Raw genomic sequence first — 18621 nt, forward strand, 5'->3', positions numbered from 1 at the left:
GCAAATCAATAAACCCACCCCACACTCAAGAAGAGATCACACAAGAGCGTGAACACTAGCAGGGATTATCCGTGTCCATCCCAGAGGCTGACTACCACAGCACGTCACAGTAAAACTGCTGAAAGCCAAGACAAAGGGAAGAGCTCAAAAGCCACCTGAACAAAATGGCACATTACCTTCAAAGAAGAATAAAACTGACAACTAATCTTTCAAGTTAATCAATGACAAACAGGAGACAATAGAATAAAAAAAAACTAAAAACAAAAACAAAAAACTGTCAATTTAGCATTTTCAAAATACCTTCCCTACACACATACACACAGTGTTGCTTTAGAATTCTACTAAAGAGGGGCACCTGGGTGGCTCAGTCATTAAGCGTCTCAGGTCATGTTCCCAGGGTCCTGGGATTAAGCCCCACGTCGGGCTCCCTGCTCCGCGGGAAGCCTGCTTCTCCCTCTCCCACACCCCCTGCTTGTGTTCCCTCTCTTCCTGTGTCTCTCCCTGTCAAATAAATAAAAAATAAATAAATAAATAAAAAGAATTCTACTAAAGAAATATACAAGTAAACTCTTAGAAATACAAAAGATCCCTCATGGAATTTCCCTAATGCAGAAAAGACTGAAGAGAACAAAAACAGGTTTAAAGATTTGAGTAAATCAGGGCACACCTGGGTGGCCCAGTCTATTTAGCATCTAACTTGGTTTCAGCTCGGGCTGTGATCTTGGTATCATGAGATCGAGTTCCGCCTCAGGCTCTACGCTCAGCGGGGAGTCTGCTTGAGATTCTCTCTCTCCCTCTGTCCTTCCCCGCTCGCTCTTGAACTCTCTCTTTAAAATAAATCAATTAATCTTTTTTTTTTTAAAGGGAGTAAATGGTAATGTTTTAAAACAATAAATAAAATTTGTGGAGTTTTAAATATAGGTAGGAAAGAAAGTACATAATAATTACACAAAAGGCACAAGCAGGGTACAGAAGGTTGAACTGTCCTAAGTTCCTTTCATTTTCCAGGAAGTAGCAAAAGTTCCAATTAAAGTAAAATCAAAATAAGTTAAGGGTAATATACGTGACAAAAGACTCATGTTTGGCCTAGAAGAAGAAAACTCAAACCTCAATGTGAAAGAAGATCCAATTAGAAAAGGAACAAAGACATTTCACCAAAGAGGATATGTAGATGGCAAATAAGAACACAGAAGATGTTCAGCGTCATTATCTATTAGAGAAATGCAAATTAAAAGCACAAAGAATATCACTATATACCTATCAGAATGACTAAATAAAAAACAGTGACAACACCAAATGCTGATGAGAATGTGGAGAAAATGGCCTGCTCATGCACTGCTGGCAGGAATGTAAAATGGTAGAGCCCCTCTGACAAACAGTTTGGCAGTTTCTGAAAAAAAACTAAACATGCATTTTTTTTTTTTAAGATTTATTTATTTGACAGAGAGACACAGCGAGAGAGGGAACACAAGCAGGGAGAGTGTGAGAGGGAGAAGCAGGCTTCCTGCGGAGCAGGGAGCCCGACGCAGGGCTCGATACCAGGACCCAGGGATCATGACTTGAGCCAAAAGCAGATGCTTAACGACTGAGCCACTCAGGCGCCCCTAAACATGCATTTACCATACAACATGGCAATTACCTCTTAGGCACTTGTTATACAGATCTGAAAATTATGTCCACACAAAACCCTGCAGCAGCTTTATCTACAAGAGTGAAAAACTGGAAAGAAACAAAGGGTCTCTTAAGAGGTGCATCCATACCATGGAATAATACTAACCAATAAAAAGGAACAAAATATGAATAGACACACCAACTTGGATGGTTCACAAGAGCATTATGTAGAATAAAAAAAGACAATTTCTTTTTTTTATTGTTATGTTAATCACCATATATTACATCATTAGTTTTTGGTGCAGTGTTCCATGATTCATTGTTTGTTCATAACACCCAGTGCTCCATGCAGAACGTGCCCTCCTCAATACCCATCACCAGGATAACCCAACCCCCTCCCCCCCTCCCCTCTAGAACCCTCAGTTTGTTTTTCAGAGTCCATCATCTCTCATGGTTCGTCTCCCCCTCTGACATACTCCCCTTTTCTTCCTCTCCTGTTAAAAAAGACAATTTCTAAAGGGCACATACATTATGACTATTTTTATACACTTCTTGAAATTATTTAATTATAAAGACAGAAAAATTGCCAGGGGACAGGAGTGGTGGCAGGGAGGGAACAGAGTATAGCAATTAATGAGTAGCACAGAGAGATCACTATGGTGATGGAACAGTATCTAGATTGTGATGGTGATTACATAGATCTATGCAAGAGAAAGAATGACACAGACTGAAAAAAACTGACAGACATTGAACCATTATCAGTTTCCTTGTTTTTTTTTTTTTTTAAAGATTTTATTTATTTATTTGAGAGACAGAGAGAATGAGAGAGAAAGCACATGAGATGGGGGGAGGGTCAGAGGGAGAAGCAGACTCCCTGCTGAGCAGGGAGCCTGATGCGGGACTCGATCCAGGGACTCCAGGATCATGACCTGAGCCGAAGGCAGTCGCTTAACCAACTGAGCCACCCAGGCGCCCAGTTTCCTTGGTTTTGATATTTTACTTTAATTACCAAGATGTGACCACTGGAGGTAACTTGGTGAAGTACATATAGGACCTCTTTATACAATATTGAAAAATTACTGAGAATCTATAATTATTACAAAATAATTATTACTAAATTATTACAAAATAAATTATGACAAAATTACAAAACTTTTTTTAAAAAGTTGACTCAAATAGGCCAAGGATACTTACTATTATGTTTGGGGTAACCGCTAAAAGAATAATAGCATGCTAATAGAAGAAGATAAAATAAAAAGTGAACTAATACAAAAAAGAAAAAACAAGACAAAAAGAAAATAAATTGTAAATTAAAATAAAATTTATTACTAATTACATTAAATGACTATAATTTTCAAATTGTATAACACAACAAAACACAAATACATGCTGTTTACTAACGATAAAAGTTAATAATAAAAAAAGATAAAGATGAAAGCAGAGAGATCCACCCTACATTAACCAGAAGCCTGGTACACCTGCCCTAGTATCAGAGGAGTGGACTTTAAGTCAAGAAGTGTTACTGAAGATAAAGAGGGACAATTCATATCGATAAAGGGTTAATTCAGTAAAAGACAAGACAGTCTTAGTCACCTAAAAATATAACCTCAGGGGCTCCTGGGTGGCTCCCTCGGTTAAGCGTCTCCCTTTATTGCTCACTTCGGCAGCACATATACTAAAAAAGCGTCTCCCTTTGGCTCAGGTCATGATCCCGGGGTCCTGGGATCTAGCCCAAAATAGGGCACCCTGCTTGGCAGGGAGCCCACTTCTCCCTCTCCCTCTGCCACTCCCCCTGCTTGTGCTCTCTCTCACTGTCAAATAAATAAATAAAATCTTAAAAACAGGGCGCCTGGGTGGCTCAGTTGGTTAAGCGACTGCCTTCGGCTCAGGTCATGATCCTGGAGTCCCTGGATCGAGTCCCGCCATCGGGCTCCCTGCCCAGCGGGGAGTCTGCTTCTCCCTCTGAACCTCTTCCCTCTCGTGTTCTCTATCTCTCATTCTCTCTCTCTCAAATAAATAAATAAAATCTTTAAAAAAAAAGTTTAAAAGTCTTAAAAACAAAAATATAATCTCAAAACATGTAAGGCAAAAGGACTCAGAATCTAAATGAGAAACAGAAACATTCACAAACATAAGTAGAGATTATAATTTATCTCTTTCAGTAACTGATAGAATGGGGGGATCAATAAGGATATGAAAGATCTGAACAACATTCTAAATAAAGTTGATAGAGTCAATACAAAAAAGCAGCTCTATTTCCTAGAAAAAAACACCACAAACTAAAATTTAAAAAAAGATTGCATCTAAAATATGATAAAATTATTTTAAAAAGCTAGAATACAACCTAAAGTTTAGAAACAGAGCCACATATATATGACCACATGATTTAGTGTGCCAATATAAGGGAGAAAAGAATGATCTTTACAATAAATGGTTCTGGTTCAAATGGACAGTCAAATGGAAAATTAATTAACATACATACTTACCTCATACCACAGCCGAAATTTAGAAGCTAAAGCAAGCTTCTGAGAGAAAATCTCTATATCCTTGGCATAATCAGTAATTTCTTAAGTAGGATAAAAAAGGCAATACCATAGAGGAAAAGTTTTAAAAATTGAACTTTATTTAAAAAAAAAAAAACAACTCTGGTCATCAAAACATGTAACTAAGAGAGTCAAAAAGCAAGACACAAAGGAGAAAAAGACAGTTGCAATCAAAGGTCCAGCAAAGAAGTTGTATTCAGAAAATTAAAAACAAAAAAACAAAAAAACACTCTCATAAGTCCGTAAGACTGACAAACCAATAGAAAAAATGGCAAATGACTTAAAACAGGAACTCCACCAAGGAGGACATCCAAATGATCAATAATCACATGACAAGGTGCTCAGTATCATTAATCATCTTACGATACTACAACATACCCCCCAGAGCGGCTAGAATTGGAAAAAGAGAAATTTAAAGCTGACAGTACCAAGTGTAAGCAATGATGGGGAACAATGAGAATTTTCTTACATTTCTTACATTATACTGAGAGCACAGTCCTACAACTACTTTGGATAACAATTTGACAGAATCTACAAATGGTGAATATGTACCTTAAGACCCAGAAATTTCACTCTTAAGTAAACATCCAAGAGAAATGTGTATTTATGAACAACAAAGGACATGTGTTAGAACGTTTATGGCAGTTTTGCTTGTAATAGCCAAAAACTAGTAAAAATTACAAAGTACAGATACAGTCTAGTGCATTCATACAATGACAGATGGAAGAACTACAGGTACATATGACACCACGAAGGACTATCACAGACGCAAACTGACGACAAAGCCAGGAACAAAGCACGTACACTCAGATCGCACTTATATAAAACTCAAATACTTACTTATGGGATAACAGTCAAAACAGTATGATCTGACTTCTACGAGGAATCCAAAACAGCCAATCTCATAAAAACAGAGAGTAGACTGGAGGTTGCCAGAGCTTAGGGGAAGTGGGGAGATGTTGATCAAAGGGTACAAACTTCCGGTTATAAGTAGGTTCTGGGGATCTAATACACAATGTGGTCACTATAGTTAACAATACTCTATGGTATATTCGAAAGCTAAGTGAGTAGATCTTAAATGTTTAAATCACACACACACACACAAACACACACATCATTACTGAGGTGACAGATATGTTAACTAACCTCACTGTGGTAGTAATTTCCCTGTATATGTGCATATCAAATATCACTTTGTATATCTTAAACTTACACAGTTATATGTCAATTTTATCTCACATAGGCTGGAAAAAAAAGTGATTCTTTTGGGGAGAGGCTGAGAATCAACTAAGGGGATACAGAGTATTGTGGAGTGTTAATAATTTTCTATACTTCGATTTAGGTGAAGAGTTATATGTGTACATTCAATTTACACAAAATCTTTGAACTATATAATTGTGCCCTTTGCTGTATGTTAATTCTCTCTTTTTTTTTTTTTTTTTGAAGTTTGCAAGGTAAGTGATAAAATCAGAGCAGAGAACCTGGAGCACTCCAATGACTGATAAAACATACACTTCTCTGAAGGAAAGAGAGTGCTTTGAACAGCCTCTGTATTATCAAGCTAAATCTTCTGACAGAAACTCAGAATTTAAAGTTCAATTATCAGGCATTCACATTAAGTGAAAGAGAATATAAAAACTGGGTATCTGAAGATGAAGCCAAATCTATTACTGTGATGTATGACTCTCTGCAGGCTTGATATGGATTCAACTGGCTAATTCCCATCCACAGAATAAATCCTTCAACAAGTGCTCAAGATGAATCCTCAGCAAGTGCGTTTTAACCTCTGCAGCACACATAGATTTTTCTTTCTCAAAGGTTATGAGTTTTTACAACTTGTAAATCATTTAATTGCACACCAAATTACAAGAAGAAAAACATAAGCATTATGCCATCTAATACTTTTATACTGAAGTATTTTGACCCACCCTGATACAAGGTTGATATACCTGAGATTTCAAAATTATAAATTTTTTCAATACCTATTATACAAAATTAATTTCTTTCTAAAACTACCTGAAAAGATGAATGTCTTAAATATTTTGATCACATAATCTATGTACTTAAGTTTAACCAAATATAACATCTTCAAATATATAGATTTGCTAAACTAAATCTGCTAAAAATATTGAAATATTGACTTCTTATGTTTCATCTATCCCTTCTGGGTTGTTTTTTTTTTTTAAGATTTTATTTATTTATTTGATAGAGAGAGAGAGAGAGAGCGAGAGCAGGAACACAAGCAGGGGGAGTGGGAGAGGGGGAAGCAGGCCTCCCGCTGAGCAGGAAGCCCGATGTGGGACTCAATCCCAGGACCCTGGGATCATGACCTGAGCCGAAGGCAGACGCTTAACCACTGAGCCACCCAGGCGCCCAGTCCCTTCTGGGTTGTTAACTGAAAAGGAAATTAATATTATTAGCTCTATTTTAATGGCTAACACCAATCTTTCCAGAAGTACTTGTACAATTGTCTAGAAAAATGATTGCTTAGGTTCAAACTGAATTTCCTAAAGTATCTTTATATAGATTATCAAAACCGGTTTTCTGGTCTTCTTATTTTGACCTATTCTGAAAGCACAGAAGAGCAATGAGAATAAAGTGACCCAAATGCACATATAATTTGATGGATAGTTCTATAATTTCAAAGCTAAAATATGTATTATCTTGCACTAAGCAAGAAAAATGACCACTGCTTTTACAATCCTAGTTTTGGTAGACTTTAAATAAATTTATAAACATATATTGCTAGTTCAATTTCCCAATTTTTTGATTGTTACTCCTTAACATAATGAGAAATAAGAAATAAGGCACTCTCTGGGGAATTTGCCATAACAGGTGCACCTCATAGAAATGCAGACTGTTTTTTTAATCTGCACCTTGTCTTTTCTTCTTGCAGAACAAGAAAAGTGCTTATTTTCTTGTGAATTTACAAAAATGCTATAAAACGTTCTCTGGAACTAATCCCAAATATGAAATGCAAAGATGGATAGGATACCAAAAGTATTCAATAAAATACAGCACCTAAAATGGTAGCAATCACAGGAAAAAATTTTTATACATAATAGAACTGTATTTCAAGTTTGGAAGCAAGGGAGGCCTCCTTTTCCATAAATCTTTCAGTGAAATACTGATTAGAGCACAACTCTGATGCATTATTGAACAGGCAAACCCTTACACAGTAATTGATGGTGGCACTCTGATTTAATGATCCTTATTTTTAAAGCTAATTAAAGAAATTGAGTTGCATGTTCAAAGGGGATTAGCTTAATGTGACGAGACTATTTTGGACATAAAGTACCTCCACAGCTCCTGAACTAAACACGACAGAAAACGGAGCAGCAAATTATAAGGTGGCGGGAAGGGGTGCATTTTCTGATGGAATAAGCATAATTTCACATTGTCTATGTGAATTTCTTTTCATTCATTCAAATACTTACTGAGCACTTCAAATATCCAAGACATTGGGCTCTAGGGGGTGGGGCAGTAATTAAAGAGATAAAATGCTTGCATATGTTAGATATCCCATAAAATTGCTCCACCAGGCATAGTTCACCCACCTACTAAGATAGAATACCTTTCTTTTAATAGCTATGAATTGTTGAATAGCAAAGCAGATAGTGGACGAGAATTTGTAGATATCTTAAGGTAGCCATTGAAGATCACTGGCTGATAAATTTTAAAAAATATAAGGTTATTGAATTTAGAAAATAATTCCTTAACCCAAGGATGGTTAAGCAGTCATTCTGAGTAATAAAATGTAAATTTTCTGCCATCTGCCTCTATAAAGTTTCAGTGGCACATTTGTCCTAAAATTCCCAGGTGCTAAATAAAAAGGATAAATGATCAACCAAGAAACTCAAGATGAAAGGCAAAGAAAAAAATGAATTAAAGAGTACCTAAGACTCTTATCTTCTCCCTTTTGATATTTAGAAAGGCATACATAAATGACCAGTAATCTACCTAAAGCAATGCCTATTGTTATAGACTATTAAATGACAAGATCAAGCACAAAACTGTGAAGTCTATACAATGTAAGTGATGTCGTCATGTTAAACGAATGGCCACATGGCAGGTTATGCTATCTTAGAATGTTCTAGTCTTCACTCAGAGCTGCATCTATGAAAATTTTATTTATTCTTAAAATTACATCAGAATTAAATCAATACACAATACATAATGCACTAAAATGTCAGGTTCAGTCAGCATAATGCAGAGTATTCCATGTGTATTTTATAAACTAATTTTTCAAAGGTCTAAATTTCACTAAAATCTATAGAAATACTTATAGTTGAAAAGATTCAAATCCCCCCATTCCTTAAAACGTATATGAATACTTGAGTAAAGATTGCAAAATAACCTGAACTTAAAACAGTCACAGTTTTGCCTTAAACTTTTTTCATTATTGTTATACAATAAATTTTAAGTTTACCATTTAAAAAAAAGTTAGGTTCTACAATGAAGTAAGATATTACAGGATTCCTTAACCTATCCCGAGTTCCTGAAATTCCAATTAAAGTCCACTAATTTCAAAAGCAATGGTTTCTTTTTCATACTTGTTTGACCTTTTTTGATAGTACTTTACTTTTTATTGTTATTAGGGGAGAGGTGTCTGTGATAGGCTGCAAGAAAAAGACACTATTCTTATCAGCTCTTCTCATCAAGAGCAATAGTCTATTACCTCCCCGCCTAAGTCACTTTAAAAAAAGTTCTTGATGAAGGGGGCACCTAGATGTCTCAGTTGGTTAAGCAGCTACCTTTTGCTAAGTTCATGATCCCCGATCCCCGGGGTCCGAGGATCAAGCCCCCCCATTGGGCCCCCTGCTCAGCAGGGAGTCTTGCTTGTCCTTCTGCCTCTCCCCCCTCAGCCCCACGCCAGCTCTTCCCCTCCTTGGCCCTGCCCCCCCCTCTGCCTTGTGCTCTCTCTTGCTTTGTGGTACGTGCTCGCTCTCAAATAAATAAATAAATAAAATCTTTAAAAAAAAAAAGTTCTTGATGCAGTAGTTAAAATTAGTTTTTTTTCCATCTTGACTCTTGGGTACACATCTTTTTAATATTCTGTGATTCAAAATGAGAAGTGAACATAACACAGTTCTGGTGTATAAAAAATACAATTCTGGTCGCGGTGCCTGGGTGGCTCAGTTGGTTGAGCATGTCTGCCTTCTGTCCTGGTCATGATCTTGGGATGTGGGATCAAGCCCTGTGCCTGGCTCCCTGCCTCAGTGGGGAGCCTGCTTTTCCCTCTCCCTCTGCCTGCCGCTCCCCCTGCTTATGCTCTCTCTCTCTCTCTCTCTCTGACAAATAAATAAATAGAATCTTTTAAAAAAGAAAAAATATAACTCTTGTCTAGAGGAAAAGCATTATTGTTTGAGTTGCAAGCTGAACTAGCTACTCTTCTCATGGGCACCATATTCCTTGAAAAAGCTAATGAAAGTCAAAAAAATGACTGTACAAACTTGATATACGGCAGATAATTTCTCAAAAATAAAGTAAGCTTCTCACTTCAAGGAAAACAACTGACAGTAACTGTTGCCAATAGTAAAATTTGAGGTTTCAAGTGACAATTAGAATTTTGGAAAACTTGTTAGCTGCCACCCTGAGCTTGACACCTTTCCACAATCTAAAGACTATTGATAACACCAGAAGCAATATTAGCAAGTATAAATTTATGATATTATATAATGAAATGTGAAACTTAATTTTCCTGTTTTTCAAATTTTCCAGACAACCAATTTATTACAAAAATATGCACGGTTAAAAAAAATTCAAAGCACAAGATCAATTTTACTGTAATAGAGTACAAAATGTTCATTGATTTGGTTTCTGATTCCACCTTATAACTTTAATTTTAAGAAACTACCAATACGGGTGCCTGGGTGGCTCAGTCAGTTAAGCATCTGACTCTTGGTCTGGGCTCAAGTCGTGATCTCAGGGTCGTGGGACCAAGCCCTGCATCCAGCCCCATGTTGGGCTCCATGCTCAGTGAAGACCCTGCTTGAGATTCTCTTTCTCTCTGCCCCACCCCCGCCCTCTGCTTGCCTGCTTGCCCACTCCCACGGATGTGCTCTCTCTCTCAAATAAATGAATCTTTATAAAAAAAGAAAATACCAGTAGTTTTGGTGCACTATCAAAGAAGGATAGCCACAAAAAGGCTGTCCTCCTTCCTTTGCCAGCTAAACAGCTACATGGGGCCAGATGTTCTCCATATACATCGACTAAAACAACAAATCCAAACAAATCAAATGCAGAATCAGATACGAGAATCCAGTCTTCTATTAAACAACATTAAAGAGATGTGAAAAAAGGTAAAACAATGCCAGTCTTCTAATTTTTAAAGCAAAGGATTACTGCTATTTTCAAATGAATTAATATATATTTAAAATAGTTCTCAATGTTAATTTCTAACCTGGAAAATATCAATGCATAAAACCACATAAATTAAACCTCTCTGAGGTCTTTAGTAATTTTTAAGAATGTAATGGGGTCTTAAAATATTTGAGATCTGCTGCCTTAGAATATTAAATTTCAATAGGAGGAAGAAGCACCAAGAAGAGAATCAATATTTATTGAGTGCCTGTTAAGCACCCAGCTTATGCCTTAGAGTTTTTAGATCCATGTTATTTAGTTCCCACATTACAACTAATGGAGGGGCAAAAAAGAGGTTCAGTGAAGTTAAATACATATACATATATATAAAGTCATCTACTAATAAATATCAATGACACAACACAAATCTGGGTTGTGTCTGTTTCCAAATCCTATTAGACTACACTGCCAGCAACTGAGATCACATCATAATGAAGGCCTCAAATCACCAGGATATCCTGAAATCGTGTTCATTACGCTGTTTACAAGGCCAGTGAAACAAAAACTACAGAGCCCCATGATTAAGACCTGGGGTCTGAAGTCAGCGAGCCTACATTTAAATACTAAATGCTCCAGCATTTAACCTCCCTGTGCCTTCATTTCCCCATCCATAAAATAAGGAAAATACATTATCTAGTACATCTATCTACTACTATCTACCACTTCAAAGTATTGTTGCAATGATGAAACAGAGACAATAGTTCCTGGCACACAGTAAGAATTTCATACGTGGTAATCACCATGATGATGATGATGGTGATGAGTGGCGCTTCTTTCCAATATGTTTACTAGGAAAAACATACAAGGCCTTCGGTGTAACTTCAGTTAGCTGGCTAATTTATTTATACTAAAAATCATTTCTCTGGAAAGAAAAGATAACTACTGATGCACAACAGTTCTGAATTTTCATGAATATTTACATATCTCTTAATTAAACAATCATTTATTTAACTTAAGTAAAATATCAGATTAGGTACAAAGTAGACAAAGATGAATATGGCATGATTTTATCCCAAAAGTAGTAAATGGTTTTCAAACAAATCTGAAATGTACTTAATTCTAAAACTCCTTTTTGTGCTTTGTAAGAACAAATGGCAAGTGGAACGCTGCATATACACCATGGTCTAGGCATGTGTGTTGATGTGTATTTGCAGAATGTCTTTTCCTTATTTAAATCTCAACACTTCTGTGCTTTCTTAGCAAAACTTCCAAGGGAAAAAATTTAAAGAACATAGATTGACCAAAAGTAATATTCTTATCAAAGCATGCTGAAACTTTCTACATCAAAGGGGTGAAAGTATTCAAATTAAGTAAATTAATATAACTTAAATGCCAAGACAAAGAGAAATTTAAAATTAAAAACTTAGGGGGCCCCTGGGTGGCTCAGTTGGTTAAGCGTCTGACTTCGGCTCAAGTCATGGTCTCAGGGTCCTGGGACTGAGCAGTGCATGGGGGGTTGGGGGGGGGAGTCTGAGCTCAGCAAGGAGTCTGCTTCTCCCTCTCCCTCGGCCTTCCCTCCCCAGCTTGCACACGCACTCTCTCTCTCAAATAAATAAAATCTTTAAAAAAGAGAGAGAAATTGGAAACTTAGATGAACAACATGTTAGAGTGTTTGTAGTGTTTTTCCTATCAGTCCCACATTTCCAGAAGACAAATAAAACTGATTCACAGTTCACAGTCTGCTTAGAGAAAAATAAAACCAAACCTTACAGATAAGTTTAAATATACAGAAATGGGCACATGGAAGACTGATGGTACTTTGTCACACTGTCTCTCCTTCCACTATTATCCTACTCAGTTCACATCTACTGTAAAAGCTAGCATAATTATTTAAAAAGCAGAATGAAAGTTCTGGTTTATATTAAAAAGGTCCTCTGATTAAAATTTGGGGGAGAATTTAAGGGAAATGGCAAATCTTAATGAATCTGAATTTACTAAACATTAAGTGCATTTCTCTTTAGTAATGCTAATAACGATTTTCCCAACCTATTTGTTCCTTTAAGCAGAGAACCAAGGGTTTAGAAACAGTGTAAATTAAAAGTAAAAAAAAGCACTAGCTTTGGGTCAGACAGACTTACATTCTTCTTCTAAATCTACCAATGACTAATTGTGTGCTCCAGATTAAGTTACAAGACATTTCAGCCTCAATTTCTTCATGGACAGAATGGGATCACGCACACCTCATGTAGCTGATGGACTAGCGAAATGGGACAACGTCCACAGCACATGAGAGCTTCCTAAAGGTGGTGGTAGTTATTTTTGTTATATAGCTTCAGATGTAAATCAACCTCTATTGTTTTTAAACTCTTGGGTTAAAAAACTCATGTAGGTTATACCCAGTAAATTTCACATTTTTTCCCTCTTCTCCAAAGACCATTTAAGTTTGTCACAAAAACACCATACAATTAGCACCATTTGCTGTTTTAGACACACATGCATACCCAATAGCAAGATGGTGTTGCATTTTAATCCAGCACTGTATAAAAAGCTTGAACAGTGCCTTCTTGCCCAGGATAAAACAAGAATTTTAGTCCCTCAAAGGCTCTATATTTACAAACTTTTGGTTAAAGGAACAAACATTTAAAAGCTGTTATTGTACCAAAAATAAAGTATTTGAAATTCCTACAGTAAATAAACTCTATGGTAAATGTAAAAACATAAGAATCACTCCTTCTCTTTTAACTTCTCCTAGATAATGTATGTTAAAGTCTCAAGAAACAGATACTTTCCTGTTAGGCAGTTGCAATGCTCTATCATAAAAGAAAAAACATTTTGGGGGTAAGAAAAATATTTTTTCATTTTCACAAGCAACATCAACTTGGAAGAATTCCATTCCATTTTTAGATAATTCCTGTTAATGGGGTCAAGGCAGGTTTTTCTTTCTGTACTTCTTCTCCCCACCACTGCCAAGTCATAATTTAACCGAGGCATTCTTGAGAGACAGGAGTTATTCCCCCTTTACTGATAGCATGCTTACAGATGAATCTTCTCCATTTCAGTCTCAAATTAGAAACCATAGAGAGAAGGGTGATTTTTTGCCATTTATATAAGAAATAAAGCTGAGGAAACACAGGCAATTCTGCTCCCTACCACGAATCCTACAAAACTGTATCTTTCTGATTACCAAAGTCAGAACAGAGCAACAACATGCCCAGCTATCAAAATTCTCATCTTTCCATCAATCTAAAAAATATAACCGTAAAAAATTACCAGTGCTGCTAACGCCACTGCTTAAAAGCAACATAGCTCAACAGTTTGGCCATGAACCTGAGTTAGCAGTTTTATCAATGAGTAACCACAGAAAAGTGACTTCTTCAGGCATGGCCCCGGACAGTGCTGCTCCAGCCAACACCCCCTGCTTACATCTGATATTTCAAAGTAACCCTATGGAATATACATCAACTACTTATGTCTCCAGGCTCTCTGAAAGTTGTTCCTCTTTTAAAACAGAGCATCAGAAAAACATACATGGTGCACAGTACACTTTAGTGGAAAAGCCATCACTAAATTAGGATGTGATACTGTATTCTTAGTGTGGACTCTCAGTATACTTCATTCGTAGAAAGATGAAAGAAGCATTTCTTTGAAGAACAACTCATGTATTTTATGCTTATAATTAAAGGTCTTACCTATCAAAATGTCAATAAAACCTTCACCTCAATTGTGTTAGGCAGTTTTACCATAATTTTTAAAATGTGGAGAGAAAAAAAATAAATGATTGTTAAATACTGTATTTAATAGACGTGTTCAAAGATAAAGTTGATACAACTTTCAACTTGATACAATAAAGTCTGATACAGAATGCTGAATGCAAAAGAGGAATGATGAAAAACACACACACAACCTCCCCCCCAAAAAAACAAAAAAACTCTACCTTAATAAATCCTTCACAGTCTGGCTCCCAAGTTTCCTCCCTTGCCAAGGACCCACACATAGCAAGCTGTTGCCCCAATAACACAGATCTGGAGGGGACTCTGTATCAGGGTTTCTCAACCTCAGCACAACACACATCATGAACCCAATAATTCTTTGTTTTAGGAGGTTGGGCTATGCACTGAGCATGTTTAGCAATACCCCTGCTGTCTACTCATTGACATGTCAGTAGCATGGCCCCTACCACCCCCAAGTTACAATAGTCAAAAATGTATCCACTTATTGCTATACGCCCCAGTCACCTTCACTTGAGAACAACTTCTCTCTCTCCTGTAAACATTGTTGCCCCTACCTGAAATAATTTCCCCATTCACTGCAGAAAAGTCCTACTCATTTTTCAAGACCCATCTTATATGTTACCTTCAATGTAAAGTTTTCTTGTAGTCAAAGTTAATAATTCCTCATCCTGCTCACTTTCTTATCCCACTCACTTTCTTAGTTACATAAAACAAATGTATGTTCTCTTTCCTCCTCTAGGTAATGAGAACCTCTGTCTTATTTATTCATAGTATTTTTATCGACTTTATTAATAAATGATTATAAGCCTTCTAAAAAAGCACCCATGAGAAAACCCTCCCATTGCCAAGGAGGATTTGGCTCACTGAATGATGTCTCACACTGAGCAATATATAAACCTCCAGCGCTCTCACCTCTCTCTCTGTGCGTGTGCATGTGTATATTTATATATTTATATTTATATAATTATTGTTGACTTTGCTCCTGAGAAATGGAAGTTAAATGATAATACTCAATTTTAGTAACCCAAGGTCCTTGGACTATCCAATTCTCTGATATTTTTATTTAGTCTTTGTTTAGATTTACCTTTGAATCACCCATTAGTCCATACGTTTTTGCCATCAGAAGTTGTTTGAAATTCTTTTGGGAATGTGAACAGGTAAAACTTAAAAGCATAGAAACATAAAACAAAAATTTTATACAATGAACATTGTATTTCAAAATAAAAAAGAAGGATCCACTTACTCCAATCAACACTGAACAATAATTTCCAAACTTATTCTACGTTAAGTCAACATCTCTCCAATTATTTCAAGAGATGTCAGAAAATTTCCAAAGAGAAACTTAGAAAAAAATCTGGCTTAAATTTGCATGTATATATGTATACATTATGCATTTGGATAATATGCATATAAGCCAACACTTTTCTGGGAAAAAGGTGAATGAACAAGGAGCCTGGAAATACCAAACAACAAGAACAACAGCAAAATAATAGAATGTCATACTCCAAAAAGGCCAGAAATCACAGAGATGGAGAAACCTCCAGAATATGCTGAGCCCTGAGGCTTGTTTCCCATGTCAGCACTGAATTATATACATTATTTCTTCAATCTTAGAATTGGTCTAGGTTGCCATAGCTTTAAAAAAGAAAAAATCTCAGCGATGTCAATTTCTAAGTATTAGTCCTAAATTTCTACTGAAATTAATAATTTTAATTCACAGTTTTCCTACAAATAACTCAAGGTAAAAAGACATTTAATTTCATGTCTATGGTCATTTCATAAGACAAGGCAATTAATTAATCAGGAAAGTCGTATCCACCTCTACTGGACTGGAGAAACATCACAGAATAAATATGCAAATCCAATATCCTCATGGCTGACAAGTTTCTATTATTAAACTGCTAACGTGTTTATTTCCCCCACAATAGCTGGATTTCTATCATGAATACGCATTGAGCCCTGCAGTTATTAGCTGTGATGACTAGGTGACAGTGAGGACACTACTTGAGAATTTGCATCTGACAGATCATTGACACACAGTCACAGTTCTTTTTTTTTCTTCTCTTCACTTAAACAGGAATCATGAAATAGGAAAGGAACTGGAGCTATTAGAGATTATTCAGGTTTAATAGCACACATCCTTTTAGCTGGCGGTTAGAACAATACACAATGTGGCAGAGTTAAACAGAGGCATCAATTATGCTCTCAGACCTGTTAATATTTTTGACAATATTTAAATAGCACATCCCTTCAGGGCATGGCTTTTTTGCCCTCTCAGTTACACACCTGTCAAGTGTTTAATTTGCCAAAGGGAAACAGTTTGATTTCTAAGGGCAGTCTTAATACTGAAGAAGCAAATTGGAAAAATTACGCATTATTGAATAGAAGTAATGAGAAGGATTCGAGGGGGAAAAATGGTCAGCTTAATTCAACATGGCATGTCAGCATCTGTCATTAATGCAACAATATGATCACGTTCTCCAATATGCTGCATTTACCTCAGGCTTTTCAATTATTCACTCCTTTCACTTTCTAAAATGTAGGAGAATGATGGTAAAGTTGGAGGACTCAAATTTGTATTACCAATACTAAAAAAGATGGAGACACTAACTTGCACCCATTGTGCATATAAAATTACATATCTGAAAACACAACTCAGGCAAAAGAATATAAATAAAAGCTAGCCACTGGTCAGATTGGTATAGCTACTAGTTTAAAAGCACAAAACAAAGTTCATTCCTAGGTTCATTAATTAATTATTAAATTATAAATATTAACAAATTAACAGGTAGTAAACTACATAGAATATCTAATTCTAACATGGTAAGTCTATAATATTTATGTTTAAACTTTAAAACAGAAAATAATACAAGGTTTTGAAATGTAGTCTAGTCATACAAGAAAAACACGGTTCAAAAACAAAGGAAACTGAGTAAGAATGAAGACTAAAGTGAAGAGTCACAGAAACTATGAGAGATATCGATGGTTTTCACCAAAATTGAACTCCTGACCTCTAGGGGCCGAGTTTCTATCCTCAGGAAAAAAAAAGAAGAAGACGACGATGAGAGACAGGCTGCAGAATCACAAGAGGGGAAAGACTCTGCCTTGGGAGCCAAGAAAACCGAGTTCCAGTTCTGGCTCTGCCCTTATTATAAACAAGTCACTCAAACTCACTAAGTAGTTGCAATAAACAGGATGTGAGCCAGCTGGTTTTCTTGGTCCCTTTCAGTATTTGAAGAGGTGACCAACTAGCCAAAAGTCCAAAGACATGGGAGACATGCCTAGAGAATGCCCAAACCTCACAATGTACCAAGTCTTGAAATATATCAACATCTATCATTAATACTGTACTTGGTCACAGACTACCTGGCTTGATAAAATTATGCTCAAGGGTTTCCAAGGAGATTTCAGCTGAATCACATGGGACCCAAAGTTTTAGAGCCCATATCCTACTTCTATTTGGAAATGGTAAAACAAGGTCAACAACCAGTAAACCTATGTCTCCCCTGCTTTCAGGGCTAGAAGGGGTATTTCCAGTTATCTCTTTAGTGGTATTTCCTAACACACTAGCACTTTTTGTTTCAACTTTTTCTCTCATTCTAATCATATTTTCACATAATATAATAAGGGGAGAAGACATCTATTCAACTTCTTCACTCTCTCTGAAAAACCAGATAATCTTCCACATCATAATTACACTTATATTCAAAACACTGATCTCTCCAAACTCTTGTCAATTCATTCTGAAAATGAGTACCTAAAACCAATCTTTTCAATAAGTTGCAAAAAAAAAAAAAAACCCCAAACACAACTACATATAACAAAAACAACTTTTTCTTAATTCATGATCACAATTTTTAAAATCATTAAGTAAAAATTCACTACAGAAAAATATTTTTAAAAATTCTTCTTTATTTTTTGCTACCAAAATATCTAGATTAAGAAGTTATGTGCATTAAACAAATTCCTTCTCTATTGCTACTATTTGTTCTTTTTGCATTTGGCACATTTTTTTTAAATTGGAGCTATTCTTTCACTGAATTATGAAACTAGTCTTCAAATTCATTTTTAACCTTTTAAGGCAGAATATTTGTTAGCAAGTCATCCATAGTGAGTAAATTAATGCTAAAAACATTAGAATGAGAACTAACTTAGATTGAAGGCATAAATGAGATTGTCTTCACGCCTTGTAAGGGTAACAACCATTTTAAAAAACATTTTTTTAAAAACCTGAGAAATGTGATTAAATTAAGTTAGTTCAAAGAGCATCTAACTTGAGTGTTTGTTCTGTCATTGCAATGTTTCAATTTTAATATAAATGCTAGGAAATTTTAATGCTCTTAATTTTTACAGGAAAAAAAACAGTGTTACATTTAGAAGTTCTAATGTTTATCACCATCTGATGCTGTCATTGGAAGCAATTGCTACTTACA

At 35.9% G+C, this 18621-nt stretch overlaps 1 protein-coding gene across 14 annotated transcripts in view; it reads right to left on the bottom strand.

Moving 5' to 3' along the window:
- Positions 1–18621, bottom strand: part of MPDZ (multiple PDZ domain crumbs cell polarity complex component) — a 167602-nt gene that overhangs the window by 119361 nt on the left and 29620 nt on the right. The gene's annotated exons all lie outside the window — the stretch shown is intronic.

This window comes from Callorhinus ursinus, unplaced genomic scaffold (assembly GCF_003265705.2).
Source record: "Callorhinus ursinus isolate GAN/ISIS: 27379988/994484 unplaced genomic scaffold, GSC_fseal_2.0 scaffold39, whole genome shotgun sequence".
Taxonomy (NCBI): Eukaryota; Metazoa; Chordata; class Mammalia; order Carnivora; family Otariidae; genus Callorhinus; species Callorhinus ursinus.